At 31.1% G+C, this 17,159-nt stretch overlaps 1 protein-coding gene across 6 annotated transcripts in view; it reads right to left on the reverse strand.

Annotated features, from left to right (window-relative positions):
- Nucleotides 1-17,159, reverse strand: part of Raskol (Ras GTPase-activating protein raskol) — a 351,754-nt gene that overhangs the window by 174,953 nt on the left and 159,642 nt on the right. The window lies entirely within an intron of this gene.

Genomic DNA, 17,159 nt, shown 5'->3' on the forward strand with positions numbered 1-17,159 from the left:
CGAAAACCGATCGTGAGAAAGCGAAGTCGCGCAGAATCGAAGCCCGCCATGAAACCCGCTGGGAATAAATTTCCGGCGTATTCTCACGTTCGACCATTCGCGGAAGGACGCGATTTCCTGCTCGTGGATTTGATTCATTCTATCCACAGGACCACGAGAAATCCTGCCGTAATGCGTGGCTCGATGCCACTCGCAGAATCCCGATGGAAATGATAAACAAATTCCATCAGAGGACTACCGTTAACTGGAAATCCTGGCTTTTTAGATCGGCTGCTTTCGACAAATCGCTTTCCTTGATCCTCCATTTTCTTATCGATGCCGAACAAAGTATCAGAAGAGAAGATCTCAGTCACAATTATTTTATAAGGAAATGAAACTGATTATATTTTTATTTGGAACAACACGTAACTGCGTTAATTTAAATTTTTGTCGAAGCTTTCAATTTTGTTTAGAGGTCTTTTCCTTAGAGAATTTTAGTCACTTATTATATTTTTGGACATTAATATACAGGATGTTTGGCCACCTCTGGGATAAATTTTAATGGGAGATTCTAGAGGCAAAAATAAGACGAAAATCAAGAATATCAATTTCATGATCTTCGTTAAAAAGTCATTAAAAAATTAAATTAAAAAATTTCAAATCGTTCTGAAAAAATTATTTCTGATTGCAGGGGTCAATTACAATTATTTTTGGTCAATAGACATACCTTCGAAATTCTACACAGTTTTGAGAAAAAAATTCAGGAAGGTGGACCGATTTTTAGACGAAATTAAAAAATTTCAAATCATATTAAAAAAATTATATTTAATTACAGTGGGCAATTACAATCATTTTGGATCATTATACATACCCCCGAAATCCTACGCATTTTCGAGAAAAAAATTCAAGAAGGTGAACCGATTTTTAGACGAAATTAAAAAATTTCAAATCATATTAAAAAAATTATATTTAATTACAGTGGGCAATTACAATCATTTTGGGTCATTATACATACCCCCGAAATCCTACGCATTTTCGAGAAAAAAATTCCTTACCGAAAATATAATCTCTGGCCAGAAATGTCTGCCCGAATTTTCATGGGAGTCTTTAAAACGTCATAACTTCTGAACGGATTGGACGATTTTAATGTTTAAAAAAGCAAACGACGCGTATTTTAATGTAGAATATGTAGAAATTCTAACAATAACGAAAAAGTTGTTCCATCACCCCGCAAAATGAAAAAAATCCAATAAAAATGGTCCAATTTTCAAACGGCCATAACTCCTACAATAATGAATGTATTTCAATGAATCTTTTTTCGGAAGTAGAGCTCATGGGTACCTACAAAAAAGTATTAGACAATTTTTCTGTAGGTCGTCAAACAAAATTATTAAAAATAAAAACAAGTTTTTAAGAAAAATCGACAAGAGGTAGCTGCAGAAATTTTTCAATGAAAAAATAATTCTTCATATCGTTCTAAAAAAATTATATTTAGTTACAGGGGGCAATTATAATCGTTTTTGGTCAATAGACATACCCTCGAAATCCTAACCACTTTCGAGAAAAAAATTCCTTACTAAAAATATCATTTTTGGCCAGAAATGTTACCCCGAAATTTCGTGCGAATCTTTAAAACGTCATAACTTCTGAACGGATTGGACGATTTTAATGTTTAAAAAAGCAAACTACGCGCATTTTAGTGTAGAATATGTACAAATCGTAAAAATATTCGAAAAGTTGGTCCTTGATTCCGCAAAATGAGAAAAACCACATAAAAATGGTCCAATTTTGAAACAGCCATAGCTCCTACAATAGTGAATATATTTCAATGAAACTTTTTTCTGCCGTAGAGCTCATGAGTACCTACAAAAAAGTATTAGACAACTTTTCTATAGGGCGTCAAACAAAATTACTAAAAATCAAAAACGAATTTTTAAGAAAAATCGACTGGGGGTAGGTGCCTAAATTTTTCGACGAAAAAAAAAATTTCAAATCGTTCTAAAAAAATTATTTTCAGTTGCAGGGGTCAATTACAATCATTTTTGGTGAATAGACATACCCCCGAAATCCTGCGCACTTTCGAGAAAAGAATTCGAGTAGGTGAACAATTTTTTCGACAAAATTAAAAAATTACAAATCATTCTAAAAAAATTATTTTTAGTTGCAGGGGTCAATTACAATTATTTTTGGTGAATATACATACCCCCGAAATCCTGCATATTTTCGAGAAAAAAATTCTTTACCGAAAATATAGTGTGTGGCCAGAAATATTTCCCCGAAATTTCATGTGTATATTTAAAAACTCATAACTTCTGGATGGATTGAAGGATTTTAATGATTCAAAATGCAAACAATGCGTATTAATGGAGCTCTAGAGCCCCAGAAAAAGGGGCTGAAAAAATACATTGTACTACTCGTATATATCTCATCTGCGTATACCTTAATCAACAAATTGATATTCTTAATTTTCGTCTTATTTTGGCCTCTAAAGTCTCCCATTAAAATTTTATCCCAAGGGTGGCCGGACATCCTGTATATTTAAATCGAAACTTTTTTGTCTGAATATAAATGAGAACTGATAATAGTCGAAAGTAAAAAAAATACCATTATAACAGCAAAATATCGTATTTTAAATTAACCACAAAATTGTTTATTTTATATTTCCTTCCATATTTAAATGTCGATATCAGAATAAATTAAATCAGGAATGCCTATGATTCTAAAAAAATTTCACGTGCGCCGAATGATAGGCACACGAAACTAATTTGCATATAGATTTAAACCGAACCCAATTTCCTTGAAATAATTTATATACATAAGAAAAATATTCAACAATTCCCTCCATAAATATATTCATAAGCAACAAGATTTCTACTTCATGCAGAGCACTGAATAACAAAGTAAAATGTAAATAGTTATAAAAGATTTAACGACTACGAATAATTTCGAGGTTCTCGGACAACAAAAATCGCACGAACGTGTTGCACTTAAAGATCACGCCGTAGCGTCGATCGTCGAGCACAATCGTTCACAATTAAGTAACGTCCACGGTCGTTTCGAAATCATTTCATAACGAGAGACCTACATTCGGTCGCTCGACGTGAAACTGTTTCATTCTCTTCTCGGTGTAACGTTTCATCCGCTTTGCGCCGAGTGTTCACAATTAGAGCACAATTACCGACAAAGAGAACAAGATCCTCGAGTTATTTCCCGTCGTTACCGCAAACAATTAATACAACGAGCGTTGGTTTATTATTCCGCGACCGACAATAGACGCTTTGTGGACTTTTCAAACTCCGTTTCGACAGAAATGTACACACGCCGCAATTGCTGTGCAAACACAAACGATAAATATATATTTAGGCACTCAGTTGTGACTATGTGGTAGCAAAACAAACTAAGAAAGGCTGAATCGTCGAAGGAAAACAATATTGTTCCAGAATAATGAGAAATTAAAACGGGTTCATTTTTTATAACGTGGAATACCTAAATAATTACTTCTTTTATTTAGAAAAATCGAAGTTGATTAGTTTGGTTGATAATTATAAATATCTAGTATAAAACGAACAAAGAAAGGCTGAATTGTTGAAGGAAAATAATATCGTTCCAGAAAAATAAGAAATTAAAGCAGGTTTATATTTTCTAACTGAAACACTTAAATAATTACATTTTTTATTTAGAAAAATCGAAGTTGATCAGTTTGATTGATAATTATAAATATCTAATCATAAAACGAACAAGGAAAGGCTGAATTGTCGAAGGAAAATAATATTGTTCCAGAAAAATAAGAAATTAAAGCAAGTTTATTTTTTCTAATGTGGAACACCTAAATAATTACTCTTTTTATTTATAAAAATCGAAGTTGATCAGTTTGATTGATAATTATAAATATCTAATCATAAAACGAATAAAGAAAGGCTGAATTGTTGAAGAAAAATAAGAAATTAAAACGTTGATAATTATATATATGTGGTCGTAAAACGAACAAAGAAATGCTGAATCGTTGAACGAAAATAAAATTGTTTCAGAATAATAAGAAATTAGAACGGGTTCATTTTTTATAACGTGGAATACCTAAATAATTACTTCTTTTATTTAGAAAAATCGAAGTTGATTAGTTTGGTTGATAATTATAAATATCTAGTATAAAACGAACAAAGAAAGGCTGAATTGTTGAAGGAAAATAATATTGTTCCAGAAAAATAAGAAATTAAAGCAAGTTTATTTTTTCTAATGTGGAACACCTAAATAAGTACTCTTTTTATTTATAAAAATCGAAGTTGATCAGTTTGATTGATAATTATAAATATCTAATCATAAAACGAATAAAGAAAGGCTGAATTGTTGAAGAAAAATAAGAAATTAAAACGTTGATAATTATATATATGTGGTCGTAAAACGAACAAAGAAATGCTGAATCGTTGAACGAAAATAAAATTGTTTCAGAAAAATAAGAAATTAAAACAGGTTCATGTTTTCTAATGTGAAACACCTAAATAATTACTTTTTTTATTTAGAAAACTCGAAGTTGATCAGTTTGATCGATAATTGTAAATATCTAGTCATAAAACGAACAAGGAAAGGCTGAATTGTCGAAGGAAAATAATATTGTTCCAGAAAAATAAGAAATTAAAGCAGGTTTATATTTTCTAACGTGAAACACCTAAATAATTACTTTTTTTATTTATAAAAATCGAAGTTGATCAGTTTGATTGATAATTATAAATATCTAATCATAAAATGAATAAAGAAAGGCTGAATTGTTGAAGAAAAATAAGAAATTAAAACGTTGATAATTATATATATGTGGTCGTAAAACGAACAAAGAAATGCTGAATCGTTGAACGAAAATAAAATTGTTTCAGAAAAATAAGAAATTAAAACAGATTCATGTTTTCTAATGTGAAACACCTAAATAATTACTTTTTTTATTTAGAAAAATCGAAGTTGATCAGTTTGATCGATAATTGTAAATATCTAGTCATAAAACGAACAAGGAAAGGCTGAATTGTCGAAGGAAAATAATATTGTTCCAGAAAAATAAGAAATTAAAGCAGGTTTATATTTTCTAACGTGAAACACCTAAATAATTACTTTTTTTATTTATAAAAATCGAAGTTGATCAGTTTGATTGATAATTATAAATATCTAATCATAAAATGAATAAAGAAAGGCTGAATTGTTGAAGAAAAATAAGAAATTAAAACGTTGATAATTATATATATGTGGTCGTAAAACGAACAAAGAAATGCTGAATCGTTGAACGAAAATAAAATTGTTTCAGAAAAATAAGAAATTAAAACAGATTCATGTTTTCTAATGTGAAACACCTAAATAATTACTTTTTTTATTTAGAAAAATCGAAGTTGATCAGTTTGATCGATAATTGTAAATATCTAGTCATAAAATGAATAAAGAAAGGCTGAATCGTCGAAGGAAAATAATATTGTTTCAGAGAAATAAGAAATTAAAACAGGTTTATTTTTTCTAACGTGGAACACCTAAATAATTACTTTTTTTATTTATTAAAATCGAAATTGATCAGTTTGATCGATAATTATAAATATCTAGTATAAAACGAACAAAGAAAGGCTGAATTGTTGAAGGAAAATAATATCGTTCCAGAAAAATAAGAAATTAAAGCAGGTTTATATTTTCTAACTGAAACACTTAAATAATTACATTTTTTATTTAGAAAAATCGAAGTTGATCAGTTTGATTGATAATTATAAATATCTAATCATAAAACGAACAAGGAAAGGCTGAATTGTCGAAGGAAAATAATATTGTTCCAGAAAAATAAGAAATTAAAGCAGGTTTATATTTTCTAACGTGAAACACCTAAATAATTACTTTTTTTATTTATAAAAATCGAAGTTGATCAGTTTGATTGATAATTATAAATATCTAATCATAAAATGAATAAAGAAAGGCTGAATTGTTGAAGAAAAATAAGAAATTAAAACGTTGATAATTATATATATGTGGTCGTAAAACGAACAAAGAAATGCTGAATCGTTGAACGAAAATAAAATTGTTTCAGAAAAATAAGAAATTAAAACAGATTCATGTTTTCTAATGTGAAACACCTAAATAATTACTTTTTTTATTTAGAAAAATCGAAGTTGATCAGTTTGATCGATAATTGTAAATATCTAGTCATAAAACGAACAAGGAAAGGCTGAATCGTCGAAGGAAAATAATATTGTTTCAGAGAAATAAGAAATTAAAACAGGTTTATTTTTTCTAACGTGGAACACCTAAATAATTACTTTCTTTATTTATTAAAATCGAAATTGATCAGTTTGATCGATAATTATAAATATCCAGTCATAAAATGAATAAAGAAAGGCTGGATTGTTGAAGAAAAATAAGAAATTAAAACGGGTCTATTTTCTATAACGAGGAATACTGAAATAATTATTTTTTTTATTTAGAAAAATCAAAGTCGATTAGTTTGGTTGATAATTATGAATATCTAGTCATAAAACGAATAAAGAAAGGCTGGATTGTTGAAGAAAAATAAGAAATTAAAACGAGTCTATTTTCTATACTGTGGAACACCTAAATAATTACTTTTTTTATTTGAAAAAATCAAAGTTGATCAGTTTGGTTGATAATTATATATATATGTAGTCGTAAAATGAACAAAGAAAAATTCTATCGTCGATAGAAAATAATATTGTTCTAGAAAAATAAGAAATTATACCGAGTCTATTTTTTTAACGTGGAACACCTAAATAATTACTTTTTTTATTTGGAAAAATCAAAGTTGATCAGTTTGGCTGATAATTATATTTATGTGGTCGCAAAACGAATGAAGAAAGGCTGAATTGTTGAAGAAAAATAAGAAATTAAAACGAGTCTATTTTCTATAACGAGGAACACTGAAATAATTTTTTTTTTTATTAAGAATAATCAAAGTTAATAACTTTGGTTGATAATTATAAATATCTAGTCATAAAACGAACAAAGAAAGGCTGAATTGTTGAAGGGAAATAATATTTTGTTCCAGAAAAATAAAAAATTAAAAGAGGTTTATTTTTTCCAATGAAAACATTTATCTAAACAATTTTTCCTTTATTTAGAAAAGTCATAGTAAATTAGTTTGGTTTCTAAAAGACTTTTGCTATTGGGAAATTTGATAATTATATAGAAGTATCATGTTATCAGTGAATTTCTAATTATTGGTGCAATTGTAATTTATATACATTCACGTTTATTTTGATGTGGCTAACTCGACTGAAAAATCATTGATTTAGACGAGTCTTCTGAGAAGATTAAGTACTTTTAAATTCACTGATAATATAATACCCTCATAATAATCAAATTCCCCGAATGGTTGGAGATTTTTCTAAATAAAAAAGTAAACCTTTCATAAATTCTTGACAATATAATTTTTCTCTCCCATACCTTTATTTAAATTTCATCTATCCCACATTCTATTCACTTTACAATTTAAGTAGATCATCCTGTTCAAATTATAAAGCAACATAAAATAAAAATTCTAAGTACAAATACCCAGAATGAAATTGTTCGACCATAAACGTACAATCCCCCGTTCCAAACACAAGTTTTACTAAAATTCAGCAGCCCACAAAATCAGAAAGGGGTGCATACAGCCCTCAGAGAAAGAATCCAATTTCCAAACACGAAAAAACGCATCCACGTTCGCGGGAGCGTAAACTCTGCCCGATTTTCCCTAAAAGCGACATAAGGTCACTCGATATCGTCCGATATTGTTTCCTCAGGGGGGGCCATATTGCGTTGGTATCGCAGATAAGTCACTCGATCCCGCAGACTGGTTTATCTGTCCTGATTTTTCAATCCCCCCTTCATAGGCGCGACGCGAATTCGATTTTTCACGGTTTCCTTTTCCCGTTTCCGTGAAAACGGAACCAGGAACTGGAGAATTCTCTCCGCAAACGAGGGCTTAATGGATCGACCTCGATGTCCCTGGTGCCCCTATTCCCCCCGTTTTGCCGTGAAAAATCGACGATGACATCACGGTTAGCAGCTTCATCGCGATCCCACGGAACACGAAAACTCGAAATCGTTGCTTTTTACCGCTCGAGTTTTTCTTTTTTTTTCTTTTCTCTCTGCCTCCAGTGTGCGGCGCGCGTGTTTTTTCTTCCCTTTACAAATCGTTCGTGGACAATGATCCCGGGGAGGGGGGTAGATTACGAGGAACGAGAACAGTTCCACGTCATTTCTGCTCGCTCTAATGATCCGGACGTACGCGCGCGCAACCGTTCAGCTCGAAAGTAGAGAGGACATAAGCACCGCTCGCATGAATATTTCAGAGACCAGCAGCGTGGTCTATGGCGCCTTTGTTCGATGGTTTTAATTCCTTTCTTCGCGGGAACGATCATCGGGACCACCGCGGAAAATTAAACGCGATCCACCGACGCACGGAATGTTACTTAAATGATATTAAAATTACAGAAATCGAGTACTCTAACTGTGCTCCGATTTTTACGGATGTCAGAGTAACGGAAATGTCCAGAGTGATTTTAGAAACTGGGACAAGCTATAGTTCTTTTCTAAATAAAGATAGAAAATATAGTGGATCTTTCTGGCGCTTCTTTGTAACAAATGCAATATGCTTTTTTTTTGTTTAAATTGAACCAACACTATTTTTACATACGTCAATTGTTTTTAGTAATATTTTAAGTGATACTTTAAAGAAACTTTAAGAAATATTTCATATTTTATGTTAGCTTATTAGCTGCTCTATCTTAGCAGATTTTATTAATATCTTTACTTTTTTATACCACTGATATACATACATATCAGAATAATTTATATAAAGAAATATTGTATTTACAGTATGTGCAAGTATGAAACTAAACTATTCTATTCTAGCAGATTTTATTAATATTCTTATTTTATCATATCATTAATATACATACATATCAGAATAATTTTATAAAGAAATATTGTATTTACAGTATGTGCAAGTATGAAACTAAACTACTCTATCTTAGCAGATTTAATTAATATTCTTATTTTTAATTATTTTAATTATTTTAATTATTTTACGTACCAAAATAATTTATACAAAAAAATATTAATAATGATCGTAATATAACATAAATAAATATAATAAGTATAAATATTGGATTTAAAATTGAAAAAAATTTGAAAATATTGTTAAATACAGTAATTTATTAAATTCTCCAGAACAATCATGAAACTATAATCCAACATAACTTTCAGATTAAATTATAATCTATTATAATGCTCTGGAGAGTCTAATCAATTACTATATTTAATTGTTCAAAATTATAACGACCCTTTATTCGTTTATTGAATAAAACCCTTTCCAGACATTACCATTAAATATAGCGACCACAAAATGTGGGAGATATAAAGTACAAAAACTGATTGAAAAAACGTATAAATTATACAGGGTGTTCGGCCACCCTTGGGAAAAATTTTAATGGGAGATTCTAGAGGTCAAAATAACACGAAAATTAAGAATACTGATTTGTTGGTCGGGGCTTCGTTAAAAAGTTATTACCAATTAAATTCAAAAATTTCAAATCGTTTTGGAAAAATTATTTTCGATTACGGGAGTCAATTACAATTATTTTTGGTGATTATACATACTTCCGAAATCCTATTCACTTTCGAGAAAAAAATTCAAGTAGGCATTGACATTTTTAGACGAAATTAAGAAATTTCAAATCATACTAAAAAAATTATATTTTCTTACAGGGATCAATTACAAGCATTTTTGGTGAATAGACATACCCTCGAAATCCTAACCACTTTCGAGAAAAAAATTTTGTACCAAAAATATCATTACTGGCCAGAAATGTTACCCCGAAATTTCGTGCGAATGTTTAAAACGTCATAACTTCTGAACGGATTGGACGATTTTAATGTTTAAAAAAGCAAACTACGCGCATTTTAGTGTAGAATATGTACAAATCGTAGAAATATTCGAAAAGTTGGTCCTTGACCCCGCAAAATGAGAAAAACCACATAAAAATGGTCCAATTTTGAAACAGCCATAACTACTACAATAGTGAATATATTTCAATGAAACTTTTTTCCGAAGTAGAGCTCGTGGGTACCTACAAAAAAGTATTAGACAACTTTTCTGTAGGTCGTCAAACAAAATTATTAAAAATGAAAAAAGGATTTTTAAGATAAATCGACAAGGGGGTAGGTGCCTTTTTTCGGCGACGTTTAAAAGTTTTAAAACGTTTTGGAAAAATTATTTTCGGTTGCGGGGGTCAATTACAATCATTTTTGGTCATTACACGTACCCCCGAAATCCTACGCACTTTCGAGAAAAAAAATTCCTTACCGAAAATCTAATTAGGTGCCAAAATTTTTCGAGGAAAAAAAAAATTTCAAATCATTCTGGAAAAATTATTTTTGGTTGCGGGGGTCAATTACAATTATTTTTGGTGAATAGACATACCCCCGAAATCCTACCTACTTTCTAGAAAAAAATTCGAGAAGGTGTGAAATTCTTCGACGAAAGAAAAAAAATTTCAAATCGTTTTGGAAAAATTATTTTTAGTTGCAGGGATCAATTGCAATTATGTTTGGCGAATAGACATATCCCCGAAATCCTGCGCATTTTCGAGAAAAAAATTCAGTACGGTTGGAACTTTAAATGTTAACAACTTTTTAACGAAGCCTCAATCTACAAATTGGTATTCTTGATTTTCCTCTTATTTTGGCCTCTAGAATCTCCCATTAAAATTTTTCCCAGGAGTGGTCGAACACCCTGTATAGAACTGCACACGAATAGAAATAACAAACAAGAAAAACACCGTACAGGATTAAGAGTAATATTAAACGTTAAAATAATTGAAACGAAACTGTGAAACGTTTCACGCTCGATAAATTTTAACCACGAAGGCTAATTGTTTTACTTATCCGAGAACAAATAAAATTTTGCTGTTTCGCCAAAATGGGCTTCCCCGCGATCGAATCGAATATCGAAATATACTCGAAACTTGCAAAGAATTTTGATACTCGTTTGAATGTTTGAATTGTAATTTCCGTAAGAACGCAAACGGTCGAAGGACCGTGCGTTTCCATCGTTCCACGCGTCGCGCTCGGAAAAGTTGCGAGAAGGGTTAAAGGGCTAAGTGAAATCGAACGCGTGATCGTTAAATGGTCTTTCGAGTACACCGCACGAGCGTGTAACGAACGTTAATTATTTGCTTCCGGACGTAAATGAGTTTCGAGGCATGTCGGTTCTCTCTTTCTTAGAATTTACCGTGCACCTTGCTAAAAGGTAAAAACAGCATTCGAGTCTAGACAAATTTGGGTACAAACTATACACCACGTGAACATTGTTGGTGTATCTGCAAATTAACCAAGCTCGTACATAGGCAGGGGCTCTCAAACATTTTAAATACACTATCTTATAATATACGAAACAATTTAAAAAAATTGTGGGCTTCCTTTTGGGATTAATTTTGTTATAGAAAAATTTCGATAGATTCTTTTTAAGAATTTTGTGTATTATAGTGGTGTTCCAAAGGTGTGAAAGAAAAAAGATAACATTTATACGGCGCCCTGTACGTGAAACTGGTTTCGCTCTGATAAACTTATGAATCACGCAATTGCCAAGAAACTTGAATATTTTTCAAATGCACGGCTAAATGAATTTCGAAAGCTGTGAAAATTGAATTATTAAATTTTTCCAACGTGGCGCGAACTTTCCAAGTCGATCGAGAGATCGCGAGTGTTAAGAATGCTTCTGCAGATTTTTATATTTCAACGAAATGAATATAAAAATAAACAGAAATATCTCCCCTATTTTCTGAAATTCTTGATTGATACGTAGAAAAAAAAAACCATAAACTTTGAAGAGATCAAAGTCAAGAAACTTGAATATTTGCAATATTTGAATATTTCCAAGTTGATCGAGAGATCGAGATTGTTAAGAATGGTTTTGCAGATTTTTAAATTTCAACGAAACGAATATAAAAATAAATAAAAATTTCTCCCTTATTTTCTGAGATTCTTGATTGATACGTAGAAAAAAAAAACCATAAACTTTGAAGAGATGAGAGCCAAGAAACTTGAATATTTGCAATATTTGAATATTCCTAAGTTGATCGGGAGATCGAGATTGTTAAGAATGCTTCTATAAATTTTTATATTTGAACGAAACGAACGTAAAAATAAAAGAAACAGTATTTCTCCCCTATTTTCTGAAATTCTTGACTGATACGTAAGGAAACAAACAATAAACTAGCTTTTAAAGAGATCGGAGTCATAAAACTTGGATATTTCCAAGCCGATCGAGAGATCGCGAGTGTGAAGAATGCTTCTGCAGATTTTTATATTTCAACGAAACGAATATAAAAATAAATAAAAATTTCTCCCTTATTTTCTGAGATTTTTGATTGATACGTAGAAAAAAAAACCATAAACTTTGAATATTCAAGAAACTTGAATATTTGCAAATTTGAATATTCCCAAGTTGATCGAGAGATCGCGAGTGTTAAGTATGCTTCTGCAGATTTTTATATTTCAACGAAACGAATATAAAAATAAACAAACAAAATTTCTCCTCCATTTCCTGAAATTCTTGACTGATACGTAGAAAAAAAAGCCATACACTTTGAATATTTAAGGAACTTGAATATTTGCAAATTTGAATATTCTCAAGTTAATTGAGACATCGAGATTGATAAGAATGCTTCTGCAGATTTTTATATTTCAACGAAATGAACATGAAAATAAAAAAACAGAATTTCTCCTCTATTTTCTGAAATTCTTGACTGATACGTAGAAAAAGAACCATAAACTTTAAAGAGTTCAGAGCCAAGAAACTTGAATATTGCAATATTTGAATATTCTCAAGTTGATCGAGAGATCGCGACTGTTAAGAATGCTTCTGCAGATTTTTATATTTCAACGAAACGAACGTAAAAATAAAAAAACAAAATTTCTCCCCTATTTTCCCATTTTTCTATTTTCTTCCCCTATTTTACAAAATTACAGCGCAAAATAGTCACCCTAGGGCGTCGAATGGAACGAATCGAAGGGCTGAAGGGAACAATGGGGTAGTCTCGTAAATTAAGTTCAGGAAGCGATCGAAATTCGCGATTCCTCCAACGAATTCAACGGTCCCGTTAGTTGGCCACGCGAGCTTTTTTATTTCTCATTCGATCGAGGGCCACCTTAATTAAGAACGGGCGATTACCTATCACCTGTTCGTTCAAAGAAAATCACGTTACTCTTGTCACATAATAGCAAGAACACTTCCCTTTTCTTCGTCAAACATGTTTTCGAATTATTCGAAAATAGCAATGCGTATGTTTACATTTAATTTGCAACTTAAAAGTAAAACATAAAAATTCAAAATTCAATTTTTTCTATATAAAACAGAAATTTAAAAATTGAGAGACCTAAAAAGAAACAACATATTTCAACCAAAGTAACGGATGAATATACAAAATTAAATTTTTTTTTTAAGATCGAAAGTTCCTTGAAATAAATTATTCCAATAAAACTGTGCCTATTTCTTCGCATGTTCATTTATCATCTTTTATTATTTTTTTATGCAGTATTATTTCATTGTGGCCGTCGCACAGCGTGTCCAACAATGAACAAAAGCCAAAAAACTAAAATCCATGTTTTATAAATCCTTATATCCCAAAATGTTAATAAAAAACACTATCCATAACTTTTACTGAATTTACCAATTTGTCGTTGAAAATTATGCCAGAAATTGCAATTTTCGGTGCATTTTGAAAGTTTGTGTTTTTAATTTGATTTTTGCAAGTTATGTACTTGCACTTGCACTTATGCACCTCCTCTGAACCAATCAGAAAACTTTTCCAACAAAAGTAACCCAGCAATCACTTGACAAGAAATTTCAATAGTAGAAATTAGCAAAAGAATTTTTATTCAACAAAAAATCAAGTTCGCTTCAATTTTCTTAACAAAAATGTACAATTTCTGTTCATCGATTGATGCATCTTTGTATTCTCTTTAAAAAAGTGTAAGAGGTCTTAGGTCGAAAATTGACTAGTTCAGAAGCTACGATTTTTGTTCCAAATTCCCATTTACGACACACTGTGCGCGAATGTAATTTACATATCCTGTTCGAATGGTTCTTCACGCGAACCGTTCAAAGATGCGTTTCAGTTACTCTTGGACGTTCGTCATTAGGTCCGCGTGTATTACGGAAAATGGCGATTCCCGCTCGAGTACCCTCGAACAAAGTAGAACTTATTTTCGCGCCCGTACAGAGAGAGACTTGCCAATCCACCGAGCCACGTAGCTAATTGAATTTCACGCAGGATTAAGTTTAATTGATCGCTACCGTCTATAATAATAACGCTCGCCTCTAGCAATGTTAAATATTTATAAACCGCTTGACGTAACGGGACAGAGGGGCGACAAGGTTAACGAAGGTCTTAGGAAAGCGTACCTTTAATTAGTGGGCATTTTGTTCCCCGTTGCAAACCGGGTTCGGACGCTTCACGGTGCTCGTGTTTATCGAGGACCCTGCGCCAAGAACACGGAGGACCTACTTATGCAGGCTGCTTCAACCACCTGCCTTTAGGGTCCCACGAAAGAAAAAAAGCTCGCCACGATATCCCGTGGTGTTCCCTCTGACGAACTTTCGCGCGACCCAGGGTCAACCCTTTGTGCTTTTTTCCTTCTCTTTCCTGCGAATATCGAACCCTGGAATAGCTAGCTCCGAGTCTGCCGTCATTTATCGAAACTATAGGGAATTCGAAAGCTTCTTGGAACTCTATGACGTAACATTTCGCGTTACGCGTGTCACGGTACTGTAAAGATCGATGAAATAATAAGAGACCAATGTGGAGTTGAATTTCATTGAGGAAGTCTATGATTTGTTACGGGAAGAATTTTATGAATGTGTCTGCGACGAACTTTGTCTATTAAAGTATCAAAATTGGTGGGAATATTGAAAAATGTGGATTAAGTAGCTTCGAATCGAAGATTTTTTTATCCACTGTTCACTGTACAGCTCGTCATTTCTTAGAGAAATGTATTTAATTAAGAGTGATGAAGAATTATTAGATTAAAAGGTATTTAAGAGTAAATATATTTGCTGTATCATTAAAATAGTGTTATTCTAAAATACTGTTCTTCGTATAATATTGAGTTCCTAACAAAGAAGTTCTGCATTATTTACTACAAAAAGCCAGTCTATGATTGTTACAAGAAGAATTTTATAAATGTTTGACTCACAAAAATGTAAAAATTGTTGAGGATATTGAAAAATGTAGATTAAACAACTCTGAGGGAAGAATAATTCGATGCAGTTTGTTTATAGATGGACGCGTAGAGAATCAGAGATTTTTTGATCCACTGTTCAATAGAGTTCGTCATTTCTTGTAGAAAAGTATTTACTCAGTTGCGACGAAAAATTATTAGTTTAAAAGATATTTAAGTGTAAATATATTTGCTATGTCATTAAAATATTATTATTTTAAAATACTGATTTCGTATAACATTCAGTATTTTTTAATATATTAATCGATGCAACTCCTCATTTTAAAAGCCACTAGTTTACAAAATATTTAATAATTTAGAAACTTCAATATTTACGTTGAAATATCTTCTAAATTATTTTTCACTAGTTACATCGAGTAATGTATTAAAAAATATATCGTTCCATTTAAGAAAAATTACAGAAGATAATGATAACAATTTAATTTTTTATTATCTTCCCCTATTTTAAAATACTGTCTTTTGCATGACATTCAGTAAGAAAGAAGTCTTGCCTTACTTACTACAAAAAGCCACTACATTGCAAAACATTTAATAATTTAGAGCCTTCCATATTTACGTTGAAGTATTTTCTAAATTATTTTTCGATAGTTATATCGAGTATTAAAAAATACAGGGTGTTCGACCACCCCTTGGAAAAATTATAATAGCAGATTCTAGAGCCCTAAATAAGACGAAAATCAAGGATACCAATTTGTTGATGGAGGCTTCGTTAAAAAGTTATTAACGTTTAAAGTTCCGCCCGTGCTGAATTTTTTTCTCGAAACTGCGTAGGATTTCGGGGGTATGTCTATTCACTAAAATTTATTGTAATTGATCCTCGAAACCGAAAATAATTTTTTTCAGAATGATTTGAATCTTTTCAATTTCGCCGAAAAATTTAGGCACCTACCCTTGTCGATTTTTCTTAAAAATTCGTTTTTGATTTTTAGTAATTTTGTTTAATACCCTATAGAAAAGTTGCCTAATACTTTTTTGTAGATACCCATGAACTCTACGTCAGAAAAAAATTTCATTGAAATATATTCATTATTGTAGGAGTTATGGCCATTTAAAAATTGGACCATTTTTATTGAGTTTTTTTCATTTTGCGGGGTGATGGAAGAACTTTTCCAATATTTTTAGAATTTGTACATATTCTTCATTAAATTACGCATTATTTGCCTTTTGAAACATTAAAATCCTTCAATCCGTTCAGAAGTTATCACACTTTAAAGATTCGCATGAAATTTCAGGGGTGCATTTCTGGTCAGAAATTATATTTTCGGTAAGGAATTTTTTTCTCACAGCTGAGTAGGATTTCGGGATTATTTCTGTTGACCAAAAATGCTTGTAATTGACCCCTGCAACTAAAAATAATTTTTCCAAGACGATTCGAAGTTCTTTTTTTTTCACACAAAATTTTCAGCACTTACTCGAATTTTTTTTTCGAAACTGCGTAGGAATTTGGGGATATGTCTATTCACTAAAATTTATTGTAATTGACACCCGTAACCAAAAATAATTTTTTTAGAATGATTTGAAACTTTTCAATTTTCAGGATAACAGACAGTTATGGTCAGATATTATATTTTCAGTAATGAATTTTTTTCTCGAAACTGCGTAGAATTTCTGGTATACGTCTATTCACCAAAAATAATTGTAATTGATATCCCCAACTAAAAATAATTTTTTCAGAACGATTTGAAACTTTGCAATTTTGTCGAAAAATTTCACACCTTCTCGAGTTTTTTTCTAGAAAGTGGGTAGAATTTCCAGGGTATGTATAATGATAAAAAATGATTGTAATTAACCCTCGCAACTGAAAATAATTCTTCCGTCAATTATTTGAAATATTTTAATTTAATTTTTTAATAACTTTTTAACGAAGCCTCAATCAACAAATTGATATTCTTGATTTTCGTCTTATTTTGGCCTCTAGAATATCC

Source organism: Colletes latitarsis, chromosome 8, assembly GCF_051014445.1.
Source record: "Colletes latitarsis isolate SP2378_abdomen chromosome 8, iyColLati1, whole genome shotgun sequence".
In the NCBI taxonomy this organism is placed as follows: Eukaryota; Metazoa; Arthropoda; class Insecta; order Hymenoptera; family Colletidae; genus Colletes; species Colletes latitarsis.